Source organism: Lynx canadensis, chromosome B1, assembly GCF_007474595.2.
Source record: "Lynx canadensis isolate LIC74 chromosome B1, mLynCan4.pri.v2, whole genome shotgun sequence".
In the NCBI taxonomy this organism is placed as follows: domain Eukaryota; kingdom Metazoa; phylum Chordata; class Mammalia; order Carnivora; family Felidae; genus Lynx; species Lynx canadensis.
Window position 1 is genome coordinate 76,304,083 of NC_044306.2, and position 13,367 is coordinate 76,317,449.

At 39.9% G+C, this 13,367-nt stretch overlaps 2 protein-coding genes across 2 annotated transcripts in view; one reads left to right on the forward strand and one right to left on the reverse strand.

Annotated features, from left to right (window-relative positions):
- SH3D19 (SH3 domain containing 19) overlaps window positions 1-13,367 on the forward strand; it is a 187,246-nt gene that overhangs the window by 40,928 nt on the left and 132,951 nt on the right. The gene's annotated exons all lie outside the window — the stretch shown is intronic.
- PRSS48 (serine protease 48) overlaps window positions 1-13,367 on the reverse strand; it is a 47,512-nt gene that overhangs the window by 10,271 nt on the left and 23,874 nt on the right.

The following is a 13,367-nucleotide window of genomic DNA, read 5'->3' on the forward strand; positions in this document are numbered from 1 at the left end:
CTTCTTAGTCTTTTTCACTCATTCTGCTCCCTTCCCATCCAAACTCTCCTCCTCTCTGGCTACTGCCAATCAGTTTTCTGTATCTATGAGTCTGAGTTTAGTTTAGTTTTGTTTGTGTGTTTGTGGTCTTTTTTTTAATTTAAAAATTTTTTTAAATGTTTATTTTTGAGAGAGAGAGAGAGACAGAGAATGTGAGTGGGGAAGGGGCAGAGAGAGAGGCAGACACAGAATCCGAAGCAGGCTCCAGTCTCTGAGCTGTCAGCACAGAGCCTGATTTGGGGCTCGAACTCACAAACCACGAGGTCATGGCCTGAACCGAAGTCTGATGCTCGACCAACTGAGCCACCCAGGCGCCCCTTGTGTGTTTGTTTTTTAGATTCCACATATAAATGAAATCATGTGGTATTTGTCTTTTTCTTTGTCTGACTTTTATCGATTAGCATAATACCTTAAAAGTTTATCCATGTTGTCATAAATGGCAGGATTTCTTTTTTTTTATGGCTGAGTAGTATTCCATTATGTATATACAGATACCATATCTTCTTTATCCATTTATCCATCAATGAACACTTAGGTTGTTTCCATATCTTGGCTGTTGTACCTAATGCTGCAGTGGACATAGGGATGCATGTGTCTTTTCAAAATAGTGTTTTTGTTTTCTTCATATAGATACCCAGTAGCAGAATTGCTGGATCATATGGTAATTCTATTTTTAATTTTTTAAGGAACCTCCATAGTGTTTTCCATAGTGACTGTACCAGTTTACATTCCCACTAGCAGTGCACAACAGTTCCCTTTTGTTCACATCCTCATCATCACTTGTTATTTTTTCTCTTTTTGATTCTAGTCATTCTTAGAGGCAGGAGGTGATACCTCATTGTGGTTGTGATTTGATGGTGAGTGATGTTGAGCATCTTTTCATGTGCCCTTTGACTGTATGTTTTCTTTGGTAAAATGTTCAGGTCCTCTGACAATTTTTAAATTGAATTGTTTGGGTTTTTGTTGTTGTTAATTATTGAGTTTTTAAAGTTCTTTATATATTTTGTATATTGACCCCTTATCAGATACATGATTTGCAAATATCTCCTCCCATTCAGTAGGTTGCTTTTTTGCTTTGTTGATGGTTTCCTTTGCTGTGGAGAAGCTTTTTACTTTGATGTAGTGTTGTTTTCTTTTTGTTTCCCTTGCTTTTGAAGTGAGATCCAAAAAAATCCTGCTAAGACTGTTGTCAAGGAACCTACCATCTGTGTTTTCTTCTAGGAGTTTTATGATTTCAGTCCTACATTCGAGTCTCTGATCCAGTTTTGGATATGGTGTAAGAGTTGTTATGGAGTTAATTTTTGGTTATGATATAAGATACTGGTTCAGTTTCATTCTTTTGCATACAGTTGTCCAGTTTTCCCAGCATTGTGTATTGAAGAGATTGTTCTTTTCTCATTATATATTCATGCTTCCTTTGTTGTAAATGACCATATATTCATGGGTTTATTTCTGGGTTCTCTGTTCTGTTGATCTGTGTGTCTGTTTTTATACCAATACCATACTGTTCTGATTACCATAGCTTTGTAGTATAGTTTGAAATCAGAGTGTGTGGTACCTCTGGCTTTGTTTTTCTTTTTCAAGATTGTTCTGGTTATTTGGGGGTCTTTTGTGGTTCCATGCCCATTTTAGAAGTTATTCTATTTTTGCAAAAAATGCCATTGGAATTTTGATAGGGATTGCATTGAATCTATAGATTGCTTTGAGTGGTGTGAACATTTTAATAACGTCAATTCTTTTAATCCATGATCACAGAATACTGTTTGATTCATTTGTCTTCAGTTTCTTTCATCAGTGTCTTACGGTTTTTCAGTTTATAGGTCTTTCACCTACTTGGTTCAATTTATTCATAGGTATTTTATACTTTCTGATGGCATTACAAATGGGATTTTCTTGATTTCTGTTTATGATAGTTTGTTACTAGTGTATAAAAAAGCAACAGATTTTTGGTATCAAAATTGTATCCTCCAACTTTACTGAATTCATTTATTCTAGTAGGTTTTTGGTGGAATCTTTAGGGTTTTTTGTGTATAGTATCATGTCATCTACAAATAGTGGATGTTTTGCTCCTTTACTAATTTGGATACCTTTTATTTCTTGTCTGATGGCTGTGGCTAGGACTTCCAATACTATGTTGAATAAAAGTGGGGAGAGTGGACAATTTTTCCCTATAGGTCTGTTAATAATTTGCTTTATGTATTTTAGTGCTCCTGGATTGGTTGTGTGTGTGTGTGTGTGTGTGTGTGTGTGTGTGTGTGTGTATTTATAAATACTGTATCTTTTTGCTTGGTATCATTATGTAGTGCTCCTATTTGTCTTGTTGTAACAAGTCTTTGTTTTCAGGTCTGCTTTTGGGGGCACTTAGCTGGCTCAGGTGGTTAAGTCTGACTCTTAATTTCAGCTCGGGTAATGATATCACAGTTTGTGGGTTTGAGACCCGTGTCGGGCCCTCACTGACAGTATTGAGCCTACTTGGGATTCTCTCTCTCTGCCCCTCCTTTGCTCATGCACTCACTCTAATATAAGTATATATTAAAATAAATATACTTTAAAAATATTAAATTCTGCTTTGTCTGAAATGAGTATAGCTATACCAGCTTTCTCTTGGTTTCCATTTACATTGAACATCTTTTTTATCCCTTTGCTTTCAGTCTGTGTGTGACCTAACTTTTGAAGTGAGTCACTTGTAGTCAGTAAATGAATATGTCTTGGTTTTTTTTTTTTTCTCCATTCTGTCTTTTGATTGAAGATTTTAGTCCATTTTCTTTTCTTTTTTTTAATTTTAATTTTATTTCTTTATTATGTTTATTTTTGAGAGGCAGAGAGACAGCATGAATGGGTGAGGGGCAGAGAGAGAGGGATACAGAGAATCCGAAGCAGGCTCCACGCAACTAGTTGTCTGCACAGAGCCTGATGTGGGGCTCAAACATGTGAACTGCGAGATCATGACCTGAGCTGAAGTTGGACACTCAACTGACTGAGCCACCCAGGTGCCCCCTTTTCTTAAAATTAAAAAATAAAATTATTTATTTATTTTGAGAGAGAGCGAGAGAGCCAGAGAGTGCACACTTGTGCATGCAGATGAGCAGGGAGGGGGCAGAGAGAGGGAGAGACAGAATCCTAGGCAGACTGCACAGTGCTGGCATGGAGCCCGACACTGTGCTCAAACTCATGAACTGTGAGATCATGACCTGAGGCAAAACAGAGTTGGATGCTCAGCCGACTGAGCCACCCGGGCACCCCAGTGTATTTTCATTTAAGGTAATTATTGATAGGTATGTACTTACTGCCATTTTGTTAACTGTTTTCTGGCTATTTTTGTCGTTTCTCTCTGTTTCTTTATTCTCTTTCTGTCTTTCCTGTGATTGGATTACTTTATTTAATGTTATATTTAGATTCCTTTACTGTAAGTTTTTGCTTTTTGGGTACTGTGAGCTTCACATATATAATCCTATGTGTGTAACAGTCTATTTTAAATTGATAGTAACTTAAATTTGAATACATTCCAAAACTACATTTTTACTCCCCATACCCCTGCATTTTATGTTGTTGTTGTTTAAGATTTTAAAGTAATCTCTACACCCAACATGGGGCTCGAACTCACAACCCTGACATCAAGAGTCATATGCCCTACTGTCTGAGCCAGCCAAGTGCCTCCTTGCATTTTATGTTTTTGATGTCTCTTTTTACATCTTTTAATTTTATGTATTTCTTAGTTAATTATTGTAGTTTCAGTTAATTTTACTACTTTGGCCTTTAATCTTATTAGTAGCTTTGTAAGTGATCAATCTGCTACCTTTACTATATATTTACCTTTCCAGTCAGATTTTTACTTTTGTGTATTTTTTGTTATTAGTGCCTTCTCTTTTCAGCTTAAATTCCTTTAATATTTCTTGTAAGGCTGGTTTAGTGGTATAGTAGTTATCAACTACGTTAGCTTGTGCTCATCTGGAGAATTCTTTCTCTCTCCTTCAAATCTGAGTGTGTTTTGGTTTCGTTCTCTTTGGGTTCATCTTTTTTTTTTTTTATTTTTATAAATTATTTATTTATTTATTTATTTTTGAGACAGGGGGAGATAGAGCATGAACAGGGGAGGGTCAGAGAGAGGGAGACACAGAATTTGAAACAGGCTCCAGGCTCTGAGCAGTCAGCACAGAGCCCGACGCGGGGCTTGAACTCACGGACCGCGAGATCATGACCTGAGTGAAGTCGGCCGCTTAACCGACTGAGCCACCCAGGTGCCCCTCTTTGGGTTCATCTTATTTGTAACTCTGGGCTTCCTTGACCTATGTGTCTGTTTCTTTCCCCAGGAAAGTTTTCAGCCATTTTCTTCAAATAAGTTTGCTGTCCCTTTCTCTCTCTCTGTTTTCCATTGTGAGACCCTTATAATGTGGATGTTATTCTGCTTGACATTGTCCCCGAAGTCCCTTAAGTTATCTTCATTTGAAAATATTTTTTTCTTTTGCTGCTCTGAGTGAGGTGCATTGTTGGACCTTCTAGTTTGTTATCTGTTCTTCTACTTCATCCAGTCTGCTATTGAACCCCTCTAGTATATTTTTCAGTTCAGTTATTGTATTCTTTAGCTCTATGACTTCAGCTTGGTACTTTTTTAATGTTTTCTGTTTCTTTGTTCAAGTTCTCACTGTGTTTATCCATTCTTCTCCTGAGTTAGGTGAGCATCTTTATGACCATTACATTAAATTCTTTCATCAGGTAGGTTACTTATCTCCATTTCATTAAGGTCTTTTTCAGATGTGTTGTTCTTGTTCTCTCATCTGGAACATATTTCTCTGTTTCCTCATTTTGTTTGACTGTGTGTTTGTTTCTATAAGGCAAAATAGCTACCGCTCTCAGTCTTGAAGGAATGGCCTTATGTGGCTGTGATCTTTCTCATTCAAACTTGCTTTGGCTATTAGTTGTCTCTTGAACCTTTGAGATTGTCTAAGCTGCCTGAATTATTTTTGATATTCTCCAATTGTTGAGGGTGTACCAAGACTTGTCAGTGATCCAAGGGAAAGAATGTCAGTTAGCATATAGTTTTAGGTTGATTGGAATCCAGACTTTCAGGCAGCAGCTTTTAAAGTAGGCAAATATATATAGTCCTATGGGGCCACAGTGGTAACCCCTGCTGTCTTTAGACCAGTGGATTTGGCGGGATCCCCTGGGTGACGATTGCAAAAACTGTGGCTCCACATGAGTGTATAAGTTCCTCCTGGGAAGTCTCATTGACTAGTGCGCAAGGATGGTGTCTCACTGCTTACGTTCCCTGGGACCACCTCCTCAGCCTCTGTGTGTGTGGGAAACCTGAAGCCTATCCTTTAGGCTGAAGCTCCAGACTAAGTGAATAGTTTTTGTTTGTCTGTTTTGTTTTGGTTTTTAATCACAGGAAGGCTGAATTTGTGTTTCTGTCTGCTGTGTAGTGCCCTGGAGGTCAGAGCCTGCCAAGAACTGCCTTTCCAGTTGTTATAGTTCCATGGAGCTTTGGAACACCAGTCCTCTTGGTCACCAGGGCCAGGCAATCAAGAGGTGTCCCCTGTGTGGATTGCATGCACCTGTTAGCTTTAGAGAGTCAGCTGGAGAGTGTAAGGGGCAGGGCATACTCACTGGCTTCAGAAAGGCAGTGGGAAAATGTTTTGACTGCATGCACCTGTGGGATTGAGGTGTTCAGTGATTCAGTGGGAGTACCTTTTCTGTTTGCATGCTTTGGTTTTAGGCTTGGAACGGCAGAATGCCATGACTGTTCACAGTCAACAGCCCCAGTCAGGGGATGGGGAAATGTTGCAGTTGCCCACACTCACAAACTATAGAGAGCAGGGGGGTGTATGCTACCTATCATCTTGCCTGCCTCAGACAGGGAACGAGGGAGGGTTGCTACTGCCCTCACTCCCCAGCCTCAGCAAGTGCTGTGACTTCTTCCCCCCCCTGTCCCAGCAAAGCAGCAGGAGGGTACTGCATCCAAACTTTCCTGCTTGTGCTAGCAGGTTACGTGGAGAGTGTGACAGTGGTGTCCAGCAGTGCCTCCCTCTCTGGTAAGCATCTCACCTGTCTCCTGCTCCTCAGCCAGTGCCCCCAGGTTAGCAAATGAATCTCTGTCGCGTATAGCGTAGGCACTTCTCAGACTGTTTTTCTCTTGGGTCTCAGGGTCAACGAGGCTACATGTGAACCCTCCAAGAGGGGGAATCTCAGTTTCCTGTAATGCTTTGGGAACCCCAGATATCAGCCTCCTTGGTTTTCCAACCCAGATGTTTTGGAGGCTCCTGTCTCCCATGCAGATACCAGGGGTTGGGTTGCCCAGTGTGGGGGACCAGCCTCTCCCTCCCCCTGCGAGAAGTGCCTTTTTGCTGAGATTCCTGTCTATTATCTGTCACCAAGCCAGGGGTGGGTTTTTTTGTGAGACCATATCTTTGCCTCTCCTACACATCTTGATGTGCTCATTTTATTCTTTGTTGTGGAGAGCAGTTAATCAGATATTTTTCAGTGGGAAATGATTCATATGTGGTAGCTATAGATTTGGGGTATCTATGGAAGGAGGTGAGTTTAGGATCTTTCAATGCTTACCATCTTGGACCTCCTCCAGAAAATACCCTTCCTTCCTTCCCTCCCCTCCTCTCCCTTCCTTCTTTCCATATATGTGTGTATGTATGTATGTATGTATGTGTGTGTGTGTGTGTGTATGTATGTATGTATTTGAGAGAGCACACATGAGCGGGGGAGAGGGGCAGAGGGAGAGGGAGAAAGAGAATCTTAAGCAGATCCTACATTCAGTGCAGAGCCTGATGTGGGCTTGATCCCACAACCCTGGGGTCATGACCTGAGCCAAAATTAAGAGATGGACACTCAACCGACTGAACCACTCATTTTTAAATGTAAGGTAATATTTTTTTTTTACCATATTGGAGAAAACTCCTCTGGTTTTCTACCCACAGTACTATCCTGTTGTTTTCATGGGGATGGCCGTATGATCTTGAGCAAGTCACCTACGGCCTGCGTTTTCCTGTTCCATGAAGGCATTGGAATCACTTAATCTCAAATTCTTTACAGATGTAACGTTGAATTATGCATTGCTTATTTGTTTATCTTTATTTACCTTTGTCAATCTGCCCAGTTATCCCTCTACAAATATTTTCTTATTTAGGGTTTAGCAATCAAGAAACATGTTGTTCTGCCATTTTACTGTTCCCATTTCTTCTCCTAAGATAAGGAAGTGACAGGGAGTTAGAAGCAAGAGAGTAGGTGCCAGTGGCACTCCAGAGACTTTTCTGAAGACAGCGCTTTTAGTTTTCTGCCTTTCTCATCATGCTGTGTCTCTAGCTCTTCGATTCTGTGTTCCCAGGTCATTACCCTATTAATAACATTAAAGGTATCTTTAAGTGCCTCTGCTATACACAATAATTGTTGGTTTGGAAAGTAGCAATGTGATGGTGGTGGTAGGAGCTTTATTACTTGCCATGTGGCTGTGGCCAACTTACAACTTTTCCATCTTTGCAAAAGGAGAATAATAATATTCCACAAGATTTTTGTAAAAATTAAATGAGATGTAGTGCTTAGCTTGGGTTTGGCCTATTTAAGGATGCAATAACAAATAGTAGCTGCTGTTTTTATTGTTACTGAGCTAGTATCTCCATTTTAAGTATTAGCTTAATTCTGGACAAACAGGTCATCTTGGTGATGGCTTAGATTAATGTTGATGGTGCCTTTAGATAAGAATTTCTCAGCATTGGCACTATTGGCATTATGGGCCAGATGATTCTTTATTGTGGGGTGCTATCCTATGTATTGTTGGATGTTAAGCAGCATTTCTGGCCTTCATTTACTGAATGTCAGGAGTACTATCCACCTCCAGTTGTAACAAACACAGTTGTCTCCAGACATTGCCAAATGTCGCCTGTGGGGCAGAATCACCATCAGTTGAGAACCAGTGTTATAGAGCAAGGGTGCCACTTCAGGGATGCAGTCTCTCTTAAGCACCCTGGGAATAAAACGGAGACAGCAGTAGATTTGCAAGTTTTGGAGTTTTTTGTCTGTATTTCCAGGAAGGGCAAATGGATTCCATTGTCTCTTTTCTAATTCAACCCATCAGATTGATGTACTATATTGGAAAATTAATAAATCCCTTTGTAAAACAATCTTTTAAAGAATAATTGATTACTCTGGCACTTTGCCTTTTCTGTCACCTTGCAACAATAGACCCGAGGCTGATTAAAAGATCCAGCCTGGTCTTAGTTCTTGAACTTGTACAAGACATTTTTAGTCCAGCTTTAATTCCACTAACCAGTATGTGCTAGAACTGGTTTGTATCCTTGGCATTCATTATGTCAGGGCCAAGCCCTGGACAACCTTCTCCAGGTACCCTTTTCCTCTTCCCAGCTCTTTGCCTTATTGGCCAATCTATAGTTTCCCTCTCCTGCACTCACCTTCTCCAGAGGGACTGATCCTGCTTTGAGCTCCATCCTGCTTGCCCAGAGCCCTGCTGCCTGCCTTTCAACCAGTCCCCCTTTGCAAGAGTTGGTCTTGTCCTTTTGATCACCAAAAGAGAAAATATTTCCCTTTTTATATTTGTTTGCTTGTACTCATACTAAGGGAATTCTTCCAATGTTGTTGACGACTGGCTTTCTATAGTCTATGGCTCTTCATTTTATTTTCAGAAAATAAGATTTGATGCTTTCTGTCTTGCAGATCACTATGTTAGACGCTGCTAGGAGGTCAAAAAGATGAATAGGATAGTCGTTTCTTTTCTCAAGACCGTTCTTATCTGTGTAGAAGGAGAAATACAACTGTGTGCACCCGAATAATTACAAATGGAGCTAGGAGTATAATAAGTACAAATAACTAGAACCAAAGGGAAATGTTATTTTGGCATAATATAAAGAACCTTTAGTAGAGCCTTCTAAAAGTGAATGGCGCTGTTAGTGAATGGTAATTTTGTGTAGTGGAAAGAGCCAGATCTTTTGAGTCAAACAGTCCTGGATAAATCTATTTAATCAAATATTAGCTGTGTAATCTTAGGCAAGTTACTTAACCTCTCTAAGCCTCAGTTGTGTTTTTTTTGTGTGTATGTGTTTTCATTTGTGAAAGCAGGATAAATAATCTCCTCTTTAATTGTTAGAACGGAAGATAATGTTGGAAATAGCATACTATTTCAATATAGAGGAGACATAAAGTAAATATAAATTTCTGCTACAGAGATGAGCTAAAGATGTCTTATCACCCAGAGAGTCCACTTTGGCAGGTCTTTCGCAGGCAACATGACTTGATACAAATCCTCTCAATTTAGGTTCTGGGCCCTTAGCTTTTTGGCTTCTGAAATTTAAGGTTTGTCAGAGCACCTAGAATACATCAAACTCAAGAGACTGACTCATTAAATTTTAAGAGGCCTGTGTATGAGCCAGAATGTTTATTTGCAGTGAAAGCTATTCATTTCCATTATTTGGGATTTTCATTTTTCCTAACCAGGGCACATCTTCTTTATGAGTAGGGGTGAACTAGTAAGTGGGTGGTGGTTTGAAGAGACTTAGGATCTGAACAAATGGAAGTGGTTAATCTCCACAAGCATTTCACTTAGTAGGATGATCTATCCCTTATTTATGGAAACTAGGTGAAAGAGCACTTCTCCATAACAGAACGTATTTTTGTAAATAAATGTGAAGTTTATATTCATCAGGCTTAGAGTCTCTTTCCTTGGGTCTGATGAACATGTAAGTTATCTGGCTTTTGTTGCCTTGGATTCCATGCTGACCCTTCCCCTTTCTAAATACTCGGTCCCTTTAGTCAGTGCCTGATGCTATTGATTACATTTAAGCTTCTCAGTTCTGATTTCATGCCTGTTATGTTGTTTCAAGATTGTACTTAGATCTCCAAGTTTAGCTTATCCATAAAACACATAAGGCATGTATTTGTTGAAATTTGGGGGGTTCTTTTTACAGATAATTATCTCATTCCATTTCATGTATTATGTGTAAGTATTTTCTTGTTAAGTTTCAGTTTTAGAGGATTCTGGTGGGAAAGGGGTGCAACAATATTGTGTAGTGAAAATAGTTCCCATTCTCCGATTCCAAGTAGTGACTTACTTAATTTTCCAATGTTGCTGTGTTAAGAAGTGTAAGGATCATCCACTGGGTCTGTTTAAATAAGCAAACTTGAGTTTGCTTGAGTTAAGAGTTGTATCCGATAACTTGTAAGGTGCCTTTCAACTATTTTATTTTATGATTCTAAAACCTCTTATCTCCTTGTTGGATTTCTTGGCTTTAGTATCTAGATCCATCATCTTTTCTTATACTTCTTTTTTACTTATTTAGAATCTCACATGTTTAGTAAGTTTTATCTTTTCTTTTGTTAATTATGTTAATTATTTTGCCTTCCAATTCTTTAGTGTTGTCACGTAAAAAAAAATCCTGAGAACTTGTACATGAATAGTGTCCCTTTGAAAATAAATCATAATCATTCTTTGAATCCTGCTTATATTTTGTATCATTTTTACATTTAGAGAATTAATTTTTTTCAAAGTTCTTACTATTTTCATATGTATGGAAAGCTTTTTAATGGCCCAAATTTAATTTACTTATTTTTATGTAATGACCTTTGCAGTTATTAATGAATATCTCCCTTTTAAAACAGTGATTTTAGGGGCGCCTGTGTGGCTTAGTCAGTTAAGCGTCTGACTTCGGCTCAGGTCGTGATCTCACTGTGAATTTGAGCCCCACATCGGGCTCTGTGCTGATAGCTCAGAGCTTGCAACCTGCTTCAGATTCTGTGTTTTCCTTTCTATCCCTCCCTGACTAGTGCTCTGTCTCTCAAAAATAATAAATGTAAAAAACAAAATTAAAAAAAATAAAACAGTGATTTTATTGGTATTTAATGAAATTTGAGCAAGGGATATCCATTTTGTTTGTCGTTAATTCTGTCTTGCCAAAACTTCTATCAATTATTTTTAGCTATTATTTGCCTAGTAATACAGAGAATCCTGTTCTTATTTTAATCAGCTTCTTATGAAACCCATTAATTAACTCAGCATTGGCCAGTGTCACATCCCATGTTCTTAACCACTCTTTGTATACCAGAGGCCCAGAAAAGAGACAGGGATAAAGCAGCCATATATTTCTTACATGAGATATGTTCTTAGACCACTCTTTAGTTAGGATATTGCAAGCTGGAAACTCTCTAATAAACACCTTCCCTAACCCCAGTACACCTAAGAGCACAAACATGAAGTGCTTTCCGTAGGTGGACTTAGGGGAGGGAGAGGCATTCTCCCCCAGATATCTCTATTTAAACTCCCCATCCCTCCATTTGATCTCAACTACTAAACACTGGTCAATCTTAGCTTCCTAGCTTCTAGTCCACACCCTTTCCTTACTCTACCTGTAGAAGGCAGCCTATAAGATCCAAGGCTGTAGTTTTCCTTGCCTCCTGATATTCACACGTTGTTGACTCACTATTTTATTTTTTATTTTTCTTTTTATTTTTTTTTTAAATTTTTTTTTTTTTCCAACATTTATTTATTTTTGGGACAGAGAGAGACAGAGCATGAACGGGGGAGGGGCAGAGAGAGAGGGAGACACAGAATCGGAAACAGGCTCCAGGCTCTGAGCCATCAGCCCAGAGCCCGACGCGGGGCTCGAACTCACAGACCGCGAGATCGTGACCTGGCTGAAGTCGGACGCTTAACCGACTGCGCCACCCAGGCGCCCCTTATTTTTCTTTTTAAAAAGTTTATTTATTTATTTTGAGAGAGAGAGAGCATGCATAAGCAGGGGAGGGGCAGAGAGTGAATCCCAGGCTCTGTGTGCTGTCAGTGCAGAGCCCGATACGGGGCTCGAACCCACTAACCATAAGACCATGACCTGAGCTAAAGTTGGATGCTCAATTAACTGAGCCACCCAGGTGTCTCGACTCAACTATTTGAAAGAACAGAATACAACAGAAGTAATGAGAAATCAGTTTTGAGATTAGGTTATGAAAAGACTGTGGTTCTGGGTGCTCTCTTTTACTTTGTTTTGGATCATTCACTCTCAGGGAAGCCAGCTGCCATGAGGCAGTGCTCTGGAGATGCCTGTGTAAGTGAGCTTAGAAGCAGATCCTCTGGAGCTTGCCACAGACATATGAATGAGCTTGACAGCAGCTCCTTTTCTAGTTGAGCTTTGAGATGGCTGCAGCTGGTACAGCAGCAGCCTCTTTTTTTTTTTTTTCTCTTAATTATTTATTTATTTTGAGAGAGAGAGGGAGAGAGACAATCCCAAGCAGGCTCCATGCTGTCACCACAGAGCCTGATGCAGGGTTCAGTCTTCCAAACGGTGAGATCATGACCTGAGCTGAAATCAAGAGTCAGACGCTTAAGTGACTGAGCCACCCAGATGGCCCAGTAGCAGCCTCTTGAAAGACCTTGAGCCAGAACTGCTTAGCTAAGCCCTCCCTGATTACTGACCCACAGTAACTGTGAGATAATCAATGTTTGAATTTTTCAGCTGTTAAGTTTTGGGATGATTTGTTATACAGGAATAACTAATGCACTGCCCTCAGCTCCTCTTGTCTGGTGTTCTTCAACTGAAAGCTAATCTTTCGAGTCCCTGCTTTTTTCTTCAGAACCCATTGTAGGCCCAGATTGGATGATTTTCATCTCGAGTTCAGCAAGGGTAAACAAACCTCTCTGAACTCCAGTTTCTTCATCTGTAGAATGTGAGATTGGTTGAGCCAGGTGGTTTCCAGATCCTTTTCAGCCCTAAAGTTCTGTGCTTCTGGATTTCTCCAGGCCCTATCTCCAGTTTCATCAAAAAAAAAAAAAAAAAAAAAGAATATAAGAAATAACCGTTGGAATCAGCCAGACTTTATTAACACTGACGATCTTGCTTTTCAGGTTGACCTGGGGATAAAAGGCAACAAACAGATAAGGGTTATGGTGACTATAGCTAGAAGTAGCATAACTGCATCTGTCTTGCTAAATCTTCAAACTCTCTCATCAAAGCCATCAACTTCTAGAATATCCCCCCTTTTTTTCTTATTCTTTATTGTCACTTACATGACCATGCTAACCTCAGCCAGTTAGGGTAGCACCAGGAAAATGAGAGGCAGAAGCATTACAAGGAGGAACCCAGAGAGGTCCAGAGTGAGGATGGCAGAAAAGTCAGTATGTGAAATGGCTGACTTCTCAATCCAAGATTTGTAGAAACTGATGTTTGTATATATTCCAGGCTCGTTGGTTTGAAGGCAGTTTGATCCCCAGCTGACCACTCCTGTGAGGACCCAGGAGTCTTCCACTCTACATGTCAGGGGGTCTCCTCTACTACCCTGGGGAGAGAAGAAAGATGACTAGGCCACGCACAAGGCAAAGGGAG